The sequence below is a fragment of the Syngnathus acus genome, chromosome 3 (assembly GCF_901709675.1).
Source record: "Syngnathus acus chromosome 3, fSynAcu1.2, whole genome shotgun sequence".
Classification (NCBI taxonomy): domain Eukaryota; kingdom Metazoa; phylum Chordata; class Actinopteri; order Syngnathiformes; family Syngnathidae; genus Syngnathus; species Syngnathus acus.
In genome coordinates, this window is record NC_051089.1 from 1,084,425 (window position 1) to 1,100,987 (window position 16,563).

At 46.1% G+C, this 16,563-nt stretch overlaps 1 protein-coding gene across 2 annotated transcripts in view; it reads right to left on the reverse strand.

Annotated features, from left to right (window-relative positions):
• ankrd11 (ankyrin repeat domain 11) overlaps positions 1-16,563 on the reverse strand; it is a 46,536-nt gene that overhangs the window by 18,557 nt on the left and 11,416 nt on the right. The window lies entirely within an intron of this gene.

A 16,563-nucleotide genomic window follows, 5' to 3' on the forward strand; every position in this document is an offset into this window, starting at 1 on the left:
TACACGACGTATGTTTTACACGGCATTAGCTTGCCATCTCTGAGCGCACTCTGCGTAGTGCTAACATTGTGACAAGAAATGGGTTATAAAGTCTCGTGTTGTTGGTGGTCTTATTTTACTTGTCATTCATTCAAAGTAGGTAATCTAGCTGGTATGTACAAGGAATGCTAAATGCTCCTGGCAGGATTCTGTTGACAAACATGAATTTATCGATCATGATCATCTCAAAAGGGAATATTTTGAATGCTGCTTTGCGGTCTATTTGATATTCTTTTCTTATGTATTAAGGGCGCATGTCAGAGTTTGTATTATTGTCATGATACATTTATTTTTCTTTTTTTCTCAAAATCAATCTGACTATGACTACTTCTGTTTATGGATGAGTTGCTGCCTGTTAACAGTAATGCAGTGAATATTTACTTATTTTCAAAAAGATATACCGTAATTTTCGGACTATAAGTCGCGGTTTTTTTTTCATAGTTTGGGTGGGGGGGCGACTTATACTCAGGAGCGATTTATATACATATATATGGTTTTTTTTCACTTTTTTGGGCATTTTATGGCTGGTGCGACTTATACTCCGGTGCGACTTATAGTCCGAAAATTACGGTACCTCTTAAGTGTCCAGATGTGCAATCTCAAATCCAATTCAAATGCATAAAGGTGGGATTTGAGACTGCACATACACGAAATCATTGACAAATAAAGATCTATTCTATATTCTATTCTATTGTAAACATCACCGAGTCTCATAATGTAATGTAAAATAGTCGGCGAGAAGGGCAGTTGTTTGCTCCAAGCATACGCCAGCCACTCCTAACTAACTATCTGGTGATTGTGGGTGTACACACAAAAACACACCTCCAATTTTCCACAGTGACAGCTGAGCAGCGCGGCAGCTGCATCCAGGGATGGGCTTGTTGCTCTCCCTACGTGCGTACCTCGCTTGCTAATACCATGACTAGCATCGTGGTGTGTCTCCATAGATATATAAAACACCTGAGCAGAAAACATATTCCAGTATATGGGGTCATTTCATGCCGATGAGGTCTCGAAACTCCTGTGCGATTTTTAAAATGAGTACACAATTAGCCAAAGGCAATGGTGTGTACTTTTGACATGCTATGATTTTTTTCCCCCACACAATTTGTATTTAATTCATGAAAATTTGGTGTGAAATAACAAACGAAAGATTCCATCCAAGGCACGGATCTTCCTGAACGTTGCGGCCTTGTAACGCTTGTGGCAACAAGGGGAGAGCAAACCGGAGAGGGAGGGAGGGACAAGAGCGGCAGAGAGCTCGCTCGCTCGCCTGTTTGGTGTGCAAATAGAGGCAGCCAGGCTCAGCTGCTGTATCCTGGCAACCAGAGCACACAGCTCAGTCTCTGACCCGGGCGGGCCCATTCATTTCGCCGTTGACCCGTGCAGACAAATAAAACCAAGGCTGACACATGAGCACATGACAAAACCTATACAGGCAGTGTGCATCAAAAGGTTGCGCATAGAGCCACGTTCCGTCCGTCCGTCCGCTTCAAGGAAGAGACGGACGGGTGACTCTTCAATAATACCTTCAATAGTGAATGCAGTATTTTGCCAAGGCCACACTTGTGGAGTTATCGTCATGTGTGATACTGGCGCGCAACACGGACACAGAGCGGCCTTTGGCGCTGGGGGCAATTATGATGATGACGCAACTGACAATATGTATTTTTGACGACCTTGTACTGTACTCTCTTCGTCCAACGTGGGTGCACGCAAGCATCTTGGCCCCGCCCATTGCAACGGCTGTGCGTGAACTTGCAACATAACTGCCCTGTTTGGCCACGATGGCGGAAAAGAGAATCCACTCCCTTGACGGCATTTCCTATGCGGCGCACGTCCGCTTCTCCGTTTCATCCAATAAGTGGCGGGCGGGCGCTTGTAGCCCGCTCGCCGCTCTGCTAAATCACGCCGTCTTTGCCGGCGACCTCGCTAAGGTAGTGGCAGGCGCATACGTATATGCAGCAAGAATGCAGGAAAGTGTTTATGGCTTTCTCCTCTCCATCAGTGCTCTGCCCCCCCAATTTCTTCAACCTCTCCTCGCTGAGTACTTTTCTCTCATCTGCTTTGTTCCTCTCTATTCTCAACATCTCTCTCCACTCTTGCCACAGAAACATGCGGGCGCATACGCACGCACGCACGCACGGAAAGCCTGTTGCCTAGCAACTCAGGGACGAGACAGATGCAGACATATCAGATAAGCTAGTAAAATAGCTGAAAACGAGGTGAGGAAATCTCTCGCTCAGAAGAATGCCTTGGCAGGACAAATTCTCAACAATTCCATCAATTTTCGACCTTTGAGTCAGTGATCAAACAACGTCCTACTATGTGTCGGGACGATTACAATTCTTCTAATGAGACGACAACAAAATATGGTGATAACAATGTCCTAGGACCTGCTTATGTTTATTTTTCCAAATAAAATATTCAATCTATAAAAATTAATTGAACTGGCCTTTTTCATGGTCATTATTTTTCAATGGTTAATAAAAAAAATAATCAATATGTATTCCTGTAATTAAGGAAAATGTTACACAAATGTAACTAATCAGATGTTTTGATTCATGGATGGAATAACGGATAGAATGATCAATTTCAAAACGATTTGCTAGCCTTACGCCACATAAATCGAAACATAAACTAAGCTAGTGCAGCGCCATTTTGCAATGTTGCCACTTGTTGTAAAAGAAATCCTATTCAATACCGCCAATACACATTTGAAAGAGCAAATTCAACCAAACTTCCAACATTGGTGTTATATGATGCAATGAGGAGCTGTGTTGGAAGACCTGGATAACCAACTGGCAGCCAGACTGACAATTTGACAACGACAGAGAAGGAAGGAATCAACAAACATTTCTTGAAAGGCATCAGTAAGTGGGTGCAGCCTAGCTGGGGACCAAACAGAATGTTAATGCTGTCCTGGTGCAGAGGGGTGGCGAGAGAGTCGGGCTCCCGGATGAATTATAAATCGCTGGGCAGGGCAGGGCAGGATGGAGACGACGCAAAGATGGACGAATGAAAGCCCAGTGGCTGTGAACATTTGGGGCTCCTTAAAGAACAATCTGGAGCCGGTGCGAGAGGTAACGGGCGAGTGCGCAATTCTAATCGGTGAGGATCAACAGATACCAATCCAAGCGGATGCTAAAGTCGGAAGAGCTCGGCGAGGGGACAAACTACTCAAGAATGTAGCGGCCCACCGCACGCATTGGTGAGGGAGCGACTAGCGCAGAAGTTAATTGAAGAGAAGGAATTCATTTCATTAGCGGTATGGCCGAGTGGTGTCATTTGCGAGACCACGGCACGCGCTGACTTCCGTAGTGTTTGCGACGACGGCAATGAGCCAAAGTAGAACACGTCGGCTATTATTAAGTCAAAAACAGCATTTTGCACGTTTTTCATCTCCAAGGAATTCTGTGCCCATTCGTGGAATAAGGACTGAATTGTTTAAATGGCTAGCAAAGACTAAAAAGCGTAAATAATGTCAACAGCATTAGCATCCATATAATCGAGCCAAAATGCCTGACGTTTTTTTTTTTTTTAGGGATACGTACAGATTAGTCGCATCTTCCATCAGTCCAAAACAGTCTCGGGCAGCAACAACAAATGGCTAATCGGCAGATTCATCAATTACTGAAATAATCATTAGTAGCGGCCAGCCATACAACAGCAAACCACGACGTCAACCAAAGAAAGTCGAGTGCCATTTTGAAGCAGCGTTTGTTTATCTCTGAAGACCAGTGGCGAGCATATTTGTTGTGACGATGGAAACTGCAGTAATTGAAGGTACCTCTACCCAGAGGGAATTGGTCTTCCGGTGTTCAAGGGATCCTTTTTTAGCATCTGCGACATATGCACGTTCACTTCCAGACAACAACCGAAAACACATGCGTGCAATTATGCCAATTAAAGCCAAAGCAGAGTGCAACATTAACACAGAGGTGCCAAAAGAGACGCTTCCAAATGTGCACACTTTTCTTCTCTGGTGCCACATCCGTGCAGTGGCATGAACAATGGCTAAAAGATCATTTGACGTTCTAGTCAAGTCAAGTCAAGTCAAGTTTATTTGTATAGCCCTAAATCACAAGCAATCACAAAAATCGTTCTATTTCCATTGGATGGACAGACACCCATCCGTTCATAACAAAGCCAGATGCTAATGCTAGTTTAGCTAATGCTCAAGCTGCCATGAAAGGCAAGTTCTGCCTAGTATTTTTGGGTAAATGCTCAGCTGGCGGCAGATGCCCACGACACTGTTTTTGTCAGGCAGGACTGACCCGGCCGGATTACCGCTACTGCACATGAGCGTCAAGGACAGAAAAGTCAGTTAAAGCACGGAAGGTTTAGAGGCAGCTTGAAGAGACGAAGAACAAAGCTTCAAAATTGTCAATGCTTTTGATCGGCGACCGTCCCACCGAGGAATTTGCACGAATGGTCGCAAAATATGCTGCGAACCAAGCCGGGTTCCAATTTCTTTTCGGACAAGCGGCGTTGTGGCGGCAAAGGGGTCTCTGTGGCGGTGTAATTGCGAGGACAAGGGCCGCATTGAAGCTGGGGGGGGGGGGGGGGGGGGAACGATAGCTGATATAGCCACATGAATGCGCGGCCCCCTAAAAGCCGGCCGGCCTACTCGGGTTTCCTCGACAAAGCTCCCATTTTTACGGCGGCACGCCCAGGCCCCCACCTCATCCAACACGTACGCCTGGCTTCCTATTGTACGACTTAAAAGTTGCTCGCAGCGCGTGGTCTTATGCATAACGGTTCGTGCAACGGTTGACCACGACAAGACATTTTCTCAATTGTGCATGTGATGTAATAACGGGGAAGCACTGGGGGAGGGTTACAAAGCATTGTTGTATTATTTGCATCCCCCCCCCTCCTTTTTTTTTGTCCGGTTGAGTGACTCATCCAAAAAGTCCCCGGGTACTCTTTTCTCCACGCCCAAGCTGTGGCCGGAATAAAAGCACTACCGGAGAGATGAGGACAAAAGGACACATGTTGGAGGCTGCGGCTTTTCAGGACGTTGGTCGGGATTGCGAGCTAGCTGGCCGAGCCATCTTTTTACGATATTGACCGAGTGGACTTTAGCTAGCGCCGGCGTAAGACAAATCCTTTAAACTGCTCTCTCTCACGAGCACACAATGTAAACAAAGACGGGGGGATTCCGATTTCAATTTCTAATTGAAGGAATCATCAATTATTTCTCTTTCTTTGCCAAACGCACACATTAATTGGCCCCAGTGTTTGGGCTTTCTTTAGTGTCAGAAGTGAGGACGGGAAGGCAGCATTCATATGCAGATTCTTTGCCATGAGAAGAGCGAGCGAGCGAGCGAGCGCACGACAGAGATCCCTTGCATACTGAACGCCGATAATCGCACAAACAAACGTAGAACAGGGCAGCGGGAGTAGGCTCTATTTTCTTAATGAGCGTGAATATCACAAAGCGTTTCAAATGAATCAAGCATTTTTTCCCCTTGGTTGATTCTCATCACAAATTTTATACTAATATACCTGCAAGAATTTCTAAACAGGACTAAAAAAAAAGAATAATTGGAGCAAATTGAACTTTCTGTCTAATGAAAAGCCAAAATAGGCCCAGTTTTCTCAGAAGCAATACCAAACCCGCTTGCTGCACCAACAAGGCAGGATTGCAAAATGTCTCTCTGCAATTTCTAAGTACAGCCAAGCAGGTGAAATATTTGCTTTATGGCAAAAAAAACAACACCACAAAAACAAAACAAAAAACACATCAACTGTACTGCCAGCCCATTGAATGTGAAAGGGCTCCAGATAGGGAAACTAACTGAGCAGGCTTTTGAAGCAGAAAGGAGTGAGTCATGTTGACCTACATAGGCAGTGTGGAGTGTGTGTGTGTGTGTGTGTGTGTGTGTAAGTGAGAGAGAGAAAGAAAGAGAGGGGGGTGGGGCTACAAGAGAGTTCTTCCGCATATCAGCCTTTACTTGGCTTTACAAGCAAGCACCTTCATTCTGCAAGGCTGTGAGGGAGAAAAGGCAACTTCTCAAGATTGGATGTATGGCTGCACAAAATCCCGACCGTTGCTCCACAACACGACACAAGTCAAGCAAACGCCAGGGAGAATATACACCAACATTTTGGGAGAAAATGGAAACCAGGCTCTGGTTTTGCTGACTGACTGCATTAGTACGGAGTAAATGTAAACATGCAAAAAGCTTGGACTTCAGACTTCAGGCAGGATTAGCACACAACGGGAAAGAGGCTATTAAGATTTAAACACATCACGCAAGCAACTCACTGTGGTGACGCTTGGGCACGCATGCAAAATCAATGATGTCGGGTCCAAATGGAAATGATACAAGCACAGCATTATTATTAACTACGAGCATGACTAGCGTGACTTTCGGTTCCCTGTGGCGTTTACTAGTGACGTGCAAAAACAAAAAATCTATTTATTAGATTCGCGACTAGTAATATTTGATTGCAAATAAAATGTTGGGGTTTAATGGGAACTACATTTATGTTGTGTGAAATCTGCGCTTGGTTAGAAAATGGTAGAACAATTCATGAAAAGAAAATGTGATAAATACATTGAACGGTATTGTCAGGGTTAAACAAGAGCTCAATTTATTAAATAGGATCACATAGACTCAGATGTTTCATAATTCGTGGATGCTGCCATCTTGGCTTTGCTCCCAGAAAAAGATAGAGAATAAAAATAAATAAATGGACACATGCTGACCAAACCAAAACAATTGAACCAAATGGTGTGGAGTGGGCGGCTTCCAAAATTGCTCCACCTCCACTGACATTGCAGGAGAGTTGGAGAAGAAATACAATCTAGTGGCAAGCAAAAGAGAAGGTGAAGTGGTCGCACAGCAAGGTCAACCTACGGTAATTGGGGCAGTAGTCAGGTTGTCGCTGCTTTCACTTCGGGACTTTGGAGCTCCCTTCTTTTTTGTTTTTGTGCATCAACGCCAATTAATGCAGTCACGGGAGCTCTGCCAAAACAGCCAAGTGAGCATCTTTTTCTTGCTGAAGAGGAAACACCCATGCAGGCATTTGAAGAAATCATGAGAGGGGGGTTGCAGATGATTTGATGCTGGAGTCCTAACAAAGGGCGTGGCAAAGGAGGAGGTTGGGTGGTGGGAGAAAGTGGAAGAACAGATGAGACAGCTGGGGGAGGGGGACTGGTGAATTATTGATGAGAGCAGGCAGGTCGGCCCCGGCTGCTAATGCACACGCACGCACGCACTTAACTTGCGCATATGTGCGCACAAGCGTTCACATGGAGCGTGGCTAATGTTTCACATGACATCAGTCTTGGCAAGCCTCTTTTGCTTCTTTTTTCTTTTCATCCCGCCACCAAACTGCCCTCACCTCTCACACCAAACACCCACGCTCACAAACAGCGGCGGCCAAAATGAGCTTTTTGCTCATGTTTCAAGCAAAAGGCATCAAACTGGGGGAGAGAGGAAAAAAAAAAAACAACTCAGGGGTATGCAGGTTTGTCCATGCTGCAGGCGGAGTTCACATAGAGGCTAGCGGCAAAGCGTAAACCCCGCCCACTCTCCCCTCATCCTCTCCCTCCGGTGGACACATTCGATTCATGAAAACACAAAGGGGTGCGATGGGGACTGGACCAAATGGACTGTCAGCTCATATCCAAGTGCTGCCTGTGTGAGTGGAAGGGTCCTTGGGCTTGGACAAATGGTGCAAAAATAATCCGGAGAGGGCGGCAGAAACGGTTTCGTCAAAATCAACCACAAGCGCCGTCGTCATGTCCTAGACAAAATTACGGAGAGGCAGGGTGATCATGCGTGCAATGTTTCCCAACTAGAGGAGCGATCAGGAAACACAAGCACCGACGGCAGAGATGACGCGAAGTTTTCTCGGCTAGCTCAATTTAGAAAACGCCGCGATTGAGCGAGGCCGAGCCGGGCTCAGCCGCGGTCGAGCGCCGGTCCGCCCCTCCCCCGTTCATTGGGCGAGCTCTCCCCTCCCCCGGCGGGGCAGATGGTATCCTAGCAAGCAGAATGACCCCGGTGTTCCGAGCCCTTGTTTTGATCCGGCGCTCCCGATTGTCCGAGCCTAATCCTGCGCTCGTCGGAGGCGCTGGGCTGCTGCCAGCGCTCTTCTTACCAACACAAAGGCTTTTTTCATTCCAGCTCGGTCGGGTGTGAGCTTACTCATCAGCAGACACGCCACTTTTGTACTATCACATGGCCGACTTCCTCCACTCTTACACTCTCACCTCTTTCTTTTCCCTGATATGCTCCGCTTTTGTTTCGTTAATGTTTGCCCATTAACGTTTCCTTATAGGTGCTTGTTCCCGACATGTCTATTTGTCTAGTACACATTTAATATTTGAGTGACTTAGGGAACAAGGGATGGGCAAATACTGGAGCGGGCCACATTTTTTCACCAGTGTAACTGGGGGACGACGCACGTACTCCCGAATGGAAAAAAATGCAAAATAACGGCTTCCGAATTGTTGAAATAGGACAAGCGTAAAAATAAAAAATAAAGACTTGACAAATTTCTCCAGGATGTATCCGGATATATTTGACAAGTTGCTAGCTACGACAGCCCCATTCATTGACCGCACGAACATGAAATATCGTGCAACCATTCGGACGGCCAAAGAGACTATTTTTGGTCACATCGACAAGCAAAATTATGAATATTAAGGTATCCATATTTTTGAACAACACACACACACATAACATGCTGTTATATTGGCAGCGGTGGGCTGGAACTCACTTGGTACAGGCAAAGTTGATTCACGTTGTGAAAGATCTTGCGATCTGCGCAGGCATTTTGCTTGGATTAAACATCTGCGCGGTTGGATTAAACATCTGTGCCGTTGTACCGCCATTGCATCGTAGATTCCACAATTGGAACGAAAGACGATTGAGTGCAAATGGATAGGTCCACTTGTTTTCGGTGGCAAGTCAAGCTTAATCGTGGGAATTTCCATTTGCAGCAAACTAGACTTTGTGGGTTGAACAAAACCAAGGCTTCGCGGAATATTTTAAGCGCTTTCAGTACTGTAGTAAAAGTAGCACTGTATAAAACAGTCACGGTAATAAAGTGGCGGAAGTCATATTAGCAGCAGTGCAACAACGAATCGACAACTAATCAAATTATTTGTGAGAATCAAGCCAAGCCAGTAACTGTGTCAAATCCATTCATTTGAAATGTCATGTTTTTAAAGAACAGCATTGGATATTAAAAGGTGTTTTGAATGTCACTCATCGAGTCTCCGGCAAAATAATCGACACAATGGATGATTTCCCAGCCTTCCAGAATTCTGTATCCAAGAATCGGGCCGGCTCAAGCATCAATAGGACAACAAGACCCTTGGAGGCTTTGCGCCCCCACAGCAATAAAAGTCAAAAATGTCTGTGCTGGTTCCTCACTCTGAAAGTGCATGTGCAAAATGATATATCAATCCGTTAAGTAGCACCCAATGTATTCGCTCAGAGCAGACCGAATCAATTGTCTGCGCACGAGGACTGCGGTACTGGCACGGGGAACGCTAAAGAGTCGAGCGAATGCATGCGTGTGCATGCTCGTAAATCTTAATGCGGCAAGCTCGTCCGCATTTCCTCATCGTGCAAGCATCGCTTTTAGATATTCATAGACACATAGCGGAACGGCAGAAGAGCGAGCCAGCCAGCCAGCCAGCGAGCGAGCGTCACGGTCGGTCGGAATGATGGCGGGGTCACCAAAACAACCTGCTTGACAAATTGGGAACGCAGTTTCAAATCTGCATCTTAAGCTTCTGAGCCTCGCCGTCGTTTTGGAAATCCCAAAGCCAGACGAGCATATTGGGCAAGATATGACTTCTGCGGCTGGAAAGTGGGCAAGGGTTGACATTTCCATTTCTGTCTTGGTGTCATGTCACTTCAGACAACAAATGCTCCACTTACTTTTCCTTTGAAATCACCATCACTCTACTTTTCGTTGAACTGCCGGCCGGGGTTCTCATGGAATTTGAAAAGGTACTCCAAATGTCGGGTCATGACTACAGCAAAAGAAGAACGTCAGAATGGGAGGCTTCTTAAGCAGTCACCTGTAAGAGGAGCCTCCAGCCCTTCTCCGCCTTTCCTCTCCTCTCTTCTCTTCTCTGGCCTGTGACATCACCAAGACTCCACTACAGGCGCTATATTTAGCCGCTCACTCCCCTGCTGGGTTCTTACTACTCTGTCAATGCCCGGGCTGAGCTTCTACTCCCTCGCCGCCTGCCTCATCTCGCTCCCCCGGCTCCTTCGACATCTCAAAAGAGCGCTAAAGGAGTGAAGACCATTGATGAAGACAGAGGTACACATTGGGGAATCTGAATAAGGCGGCCATGTTTTGCCACACTGCGTGCCGTGCGTGCGTGCGCACACTTGCAGAACCCGAGGCTGCCGAGCTCGGCGTTACTAAGATGCACTCGCCCGATGCAGCTCAACGGCAGATTATAAAGGACTGCGTTGCGTGTGTGGGAGAGAAGCCGGGGGAGGGTGTTGTGTGTTGGTGACTGGCATTTCAAACATCCTTCCTGTGCAAAATAACATCCTGGCAAGATAATCCACCAGCGTGCGAGCATTTATTCAGGCTGGCGTTTCCACAGATTAGCAAAGGCTGCGAAGCACCGGCGAGGGCTGCGAAGCACCGGCGAGGGCTGCGGCGAGGGCTGCGGCGAGGGCTGCGAAGCACCGGCGAGGGCTGCGAAGCACCGGCGAGGGCTGCGAAGCACCGGCGAGGGCTGCGAAGCACCGGCGAGGGCTGCGAAGCACCAGCGAGGGCTGCGAAGCACCGGCGAGGGCTGCGAAGCACCGGCGAGGGCTGCGAAGCACCAGCGAGGGCTGCTTGCTTTCTGACCCGCTGAGCGTTGAATGTTTTGAGCGGCGAGGTCTGACGTTGAACCTTTTTTGAAAAAGTCCGCCCACCGTGAGTCAAGTTGCGATGGCCTTGTACGAACAGCGATACAACGGCGCTACTGGGAGCGTATTGAGGTTCGGTGTCTTGCTCAAGGACACTTGGACCATGTCACCAGAGTTAGGGATTGAACCCGCGACCTTAAGGTTGGGGAGACGACCACCCTACCAAAGGCTGCTCCAATTAAATCTCAATATCACATTGGGACGGACGGCCCTTAAAACGGCTGGGCTTAAAATTGTACCAACCCAGGATGTTGGGTCGGCCCAAATTTGATTTACCCAGCATTTTTAAGTGTGTAGTTCCTCGCGACTGTTTGTTTGCATGCTCTCGCCTAATGTGTTCATCTGGACAGAAGAAGAGCGGGAACATGCACAAGCCAGCCGCTTGCACCTTTATTAAAACGCAATATTTGATCGACTAAGATATTTGATTGTTTCAGTTTTGTTTTCTTTACTGTTTGTGTGGAACGGATGCCGGCTAGTCAGTCAGCAAAATACAACACGAGTTGACTGAGTACATTTGAACAATTAACACAAAATGCAGACAGATTTGAAATATATTTTGCTAGATTAATTTTTTTTGATAGCAAAATGGAATGTGGCACCTTCAACAGACTGTGTGGATGATTGCCAATTTGATGGTGATGGTAAAGAGGCAGACTCTCTGAATTTGTCTGAAAACTCTGACTGTGTCCACAATGTGAAGATGCGTATTTATTTCCAGCCGGCCGGCTGGCTGGCTGGCTGGCTACAGCAGTGGCAAGCTGCCAATGGTGAAAATAGGTAAAATCAGCAAGGTCACAGTGATCATCTCTGTTGGTTGGTTGAAAAAAAAAAGAAAAGGGGGCGTCTCTGCGGTCAAAGTGGAGCTTAGCGGGGCTAACAAAAACATTGGTGTATGACATAACTGCCTGATTCCCACAACTTGGCTGATCTCCATCGCCTGCTGCGACTGCTGGAAAACACACACCGAAATTCGAATTGCAGACAGAACCTTCGAGTAGTTTACGAGAATGGGCCAGGGACTAGACAACACAGAGCAAAAAATGAAAACCCAAATTGCGGAAAAGACTTTCAAGGCTACAAGGCCACCTCTGGAGATCTGAATGTTCCTGAGCTCAAGTACAACATCATCAAGACTGTTAGTTTCGTGATGAGATGCTCTGAAATGCTTCTGAAAATGTGTTTTGGTTTCCCCAACAACAATTCTAAATATAACCCTCCACAACTGGAGCAAATGTTGAATAATGAAGCTAACTCACAGGGCTCGAGAACTTGGAGACAAATTTAAGGACACGAGGCATGAAAGCGCTATCGGGGTTTGATCAACTACCGCATCACAGATGTTGCGAGTCGGATTGGGTGGAATGGCATCGACTAACCCTGAATTCTCTCGCTCGTCTATTTGAAGCTCCGTACTGTGCTCAACATACTCGGTATAAAATGTTTCTGACTTCAACTGAGAGCATCAAGCGTGGAGGTTGTCTCCATGTTATGAAGTCAAAATGAAATTAAAATGGTTCAATGCACTGCACGCAAAAGAAATATACTGTTGCTACACTTACTGGGAGCTCAAGAACCTAGTCGCCATCAATATACCGTAATTTTCGGACTATAAGTCGCGGTTTTTTTTCATAGTTTGGGTGGGGGGGCGACTTATACTCAGGAGCGACTTATATATGTTTTTTTCACAAATGTTTACTTGATCATTAACACATCACTTACTTACAAGTATAGTTGACCACTTCACATGTTATTTTTAGTATAGTTGATCATTTCACATGCTTTGATATCTTTATCTTGAACATATTCAAAACATGAAAAATAGAGAGAAAAAATCAAATAAAGTAATTAACACTTTAAAGCGCCTATATCCTCTGGACATGTCCTCTGTCACCAGGATGACAAAGGACGAGAAATTTGATCGATGGATTTAATGATTTGGAGTGACACAAATGGTATGATAATATTGTTGTTTATGTGATAGTTATTTAAAATATAGTTTATATATATATCGTTGTATGGGCCTGTGGAATAATTTGAACTGCGGCGCGGCACACGGCATTGTTGACAAAGGACGATCGATGGATTTAATGAATTGGAGTGACACAGATGGTTTTATAAACGTGTTATTTATGTAATAGGTTTTTTTAAATAACTGAATGTTACGTCAGGCCCGTTCTCAGCTCCTCGTTTGTGTTTGTCACGTTAGCATACCGTATCGTTTAGCCTGTTGTTGCTCGTTCATGTCTGTTCTTGGTGTTGGATTTTGTCGAATAAATTGCCCCCCAAAATGCGACTTATACTCCGGAGCGACTTATATATGTTTTTTTTCACATTTCTGGGCATTTTATGGCTGGTGCGACTTATACTCCGGTGCGACTTATAGTCCGAAAATTACGGTATATTGTAGGATGTAAAATTATGTGCTGTGTTTTTGGGCGTACTGTTGTGTTTAGTTATTTGCTGTCGTTTTTTTGTTAGTCGCTGACTGTTGTGTTTTTTATTTAGCATTTTGAAACATGCTATTGTGTAGTTGCCGTGATTAGCCAATTGCTATTTTTCATTTGCCATCATGTCTGGTTATTTGCTGTTGTTTTGCACTTCCGGGCCAGCGTTTTGATGCAAGAGTATTGTTCCACAACCTCGTCCCCTTTCTCTTTCTGCCCGATGCGTCGACCATCCCCCAAACGCAGCCTACCCGGCCGGCCGGCCGGCCTTCCTTCTATTCTGCAAAGTGGCCTGCAGGTTGGAGGAGGGGGGCCGAGAGGATAAGGTGGCGTGGGAAGGGTTAAGCCCAAATGGCTCCATCTGCTTCCTGTTCTGAGTGCTGGCCCCTGTCCAGCTCTTAAGCCTGCTACAGCCTGATGCAACGCATTCCCGACAACAACAAAAAGAAGGCTCAGAAGCATGACATTTTAGAATGTTTTGGATAAAGATAGCTTTGATGAAAATTGTTTCTGACTCAGACAACTGAATTCTTCGACAGTTTTCAAAAAGACTCTGGTAGCCCACATTGCCCGAACACGGCTCGCTTTCTTGAGCAATTGTTATTTGGCACGCAGCGCTTACAGGACTTGCGCAAACAAACGTCCACATTGCGAGTCCTCCTCCAAAGCCTTGATCAGACATATGAGACTTCAGCTAGCTAGATTTTTGAAGCCTACAATGCTGAGTAGTGACATCTACACAATGAGAGGTCTCAAACTAATCTTTGTTTTCAATTACATTTCGCTTGTCTTAAGGGACGGCATTCATGTTATTTGTTCAATTGATCTCCTTACACAGGAGGAGAACGTTTACATGAAAATGCAAAATTTGAATAAAAAGAGGCAGACAGAAGATTCAATCGGAAGGTTTCTGGGAATCTTTACGCGACGCATTTAAATAAGTCGGTACTTGTCGAATCTGCTAATATCACAAAGCGAGAAGGCTGTGCAGATTTACAACGTGACAAGACAACAAGGTCAGTTTCTCCCGGGAGAGGTGTTGGCTTTCTAACGGGGGCAAGGCCACTTGAAACCAGGGTCACAACTCGGTGGTTCCAAAGGGGTCATGAGAAGGACCGGCCGGACAAGGCCAAAATATGACACGTAAGACCTGCAATGTTATCATATTGCTCATTTGTGAATGCGAGTCAATGACGGTGGAAAATGTTTTTCCAAGTTCCTTCAAAGCGGATTCCTTTCAGACATAAGCAAATCAGACAAGAAGCCTTTATGACAAGAAAGTGCAGATCATAGGTCGGTCGTACGGTATCTCGTCTGCCGCCCGTGCTCAACTTTAATAGCCTCTTGCAAGCTTTTAAGACACACCGGAAGATTAGAAGAAAATGCCCTCCGCAAGCTAGCGCTAGTTATTTTCACCGCTATGCTGGAAAGTGACTGGGTTCCACACAAGTTGTATTCAAGACTTGTAAAATGTATTCCCGGCACAGACTCAACACACCCTGTGATGGCTAAGCGAAAACGGGCCTCCATCAAACAAAAACATGCAAATTCTTGCTTCTGGGAGCTGAGATGAAGTGACTTGCCCAAAAACTCCACTTTTGTCTCATTTGCCAAAAAGACATTCTCCCTGATACTTTGTGGCATGTCAATTTGCATTTTGGCAAATCCCAATCACATCCATCCCGACCGACTTCTGTCAGTGACCGCTGTGGCTTTTTCTTGAAACGAAGTCTACCAACAATGTTGTCAAATCCATTTTGGGATAGGTCTACGTGTGGACACTTCCAGAATAGGCAAAACCAAACTGCAAAGAGCCAGGGATATGTTATCTTATCCATCCCACCTTGGAGAAGGGCCTCGCAGCGCTAAAATTAGTCACCAGAACCAAAGTGTTTGGTGTTGTGGCCTGCCAGAAAATAGTGCGGCTGAAGGCAAACCACACAAAAGCACAATATTATGAAGCAAACCTTTTGCTCAACGCTAGGGTCCATCGCCCCAGAAATGAAAGCTACACTAAAGCAGAACTTCCGATCTTTCCTTGACCCCGAGTAGACCTTGAATTCCGCAGCCTGAGATGTAAGCGCCCCGTAATGCTAGTTGCTATTAGCACTCTTCCACTCAGCGCCACAGTGGCTGGTCTGTTTCCTGAAAACAGACTCCTTCTATACAGTCCAACTGCGCAGTCTGCCCGAAGGGGAGGACGACGAGTCCGAGAGAGGAGGAAGAAGGCAAGGTGGGGAAAACAAAGCCTCTATAGTGGTCTCTCCGACCGGGCAAAACCGAGTGGCTCTTCCCGGGGCGAGTTATGTAACGTGACAGGCAGGGCCCACTTTTGTGTTACACACGCTAATCCCCAGTGAGGAACAAGGCCCATTTGGGGCAAGATCCAAGGGGGGGGGGGGGGGTACAAAGAGCAAACGAGGGAAGATGGTGAGATTACAAGAAGTTCAGTCTTGGAGCACTTGGCTGCTTGAAGCCAACAGAATTGTTGAGAAGTAACCGCGAGTCTGCCAGTCGAATCTCAAACAGCAAGTGCAGAATACTTTGGATCACAGTGTGACTAATACATTTGCAAAATGAAAAGGCCAAATTCATCCATCCAAATCTAGGTAGGGAGAAGCACAAACATTGATCTCCAATTCGCTTTACCAGGTTATTCTCAAGACAGGAGGGGGGGGGACCAAAACAAAAATCAACAGACGCCTACAATGGTTGCAGCCCAGGTGGAGGATTTAAAGCAGTTAAAAATAAAGGCCGACTCTGATTTACTGAGCTGCTTGCCTGGAAACCATGTGACTGGCATCACATGAGGAGATGGAGGAGGGTGGCGCATGGCCCTGCATGTGTGTGTCTGTGCCTGCGTGCCCACAGGCACAGTGTGTATTCCACTCCTGGCACCCATAATAAGCTTTGTGATCAGTTTCCTTGGTTTCCACTGACAGTAAGCAGATATAGGCAGCTCAGGGAGGTAAACAGAAGCAGAAGCAAAGGAGCGCTTTCTGCTGCAATGTCGACGAGAATGACGAGAGATGATGTACAGTATGCAAAGAGAGAAGCTGCTGGTGTCACGGTCTGTCCAGCAATTTATTTTATTCAGATATATTCTGACAATGTGCAACCTTAAAAGTTGATTTCGACAGAAAACGACGCTCATGGCCGATGGGGTG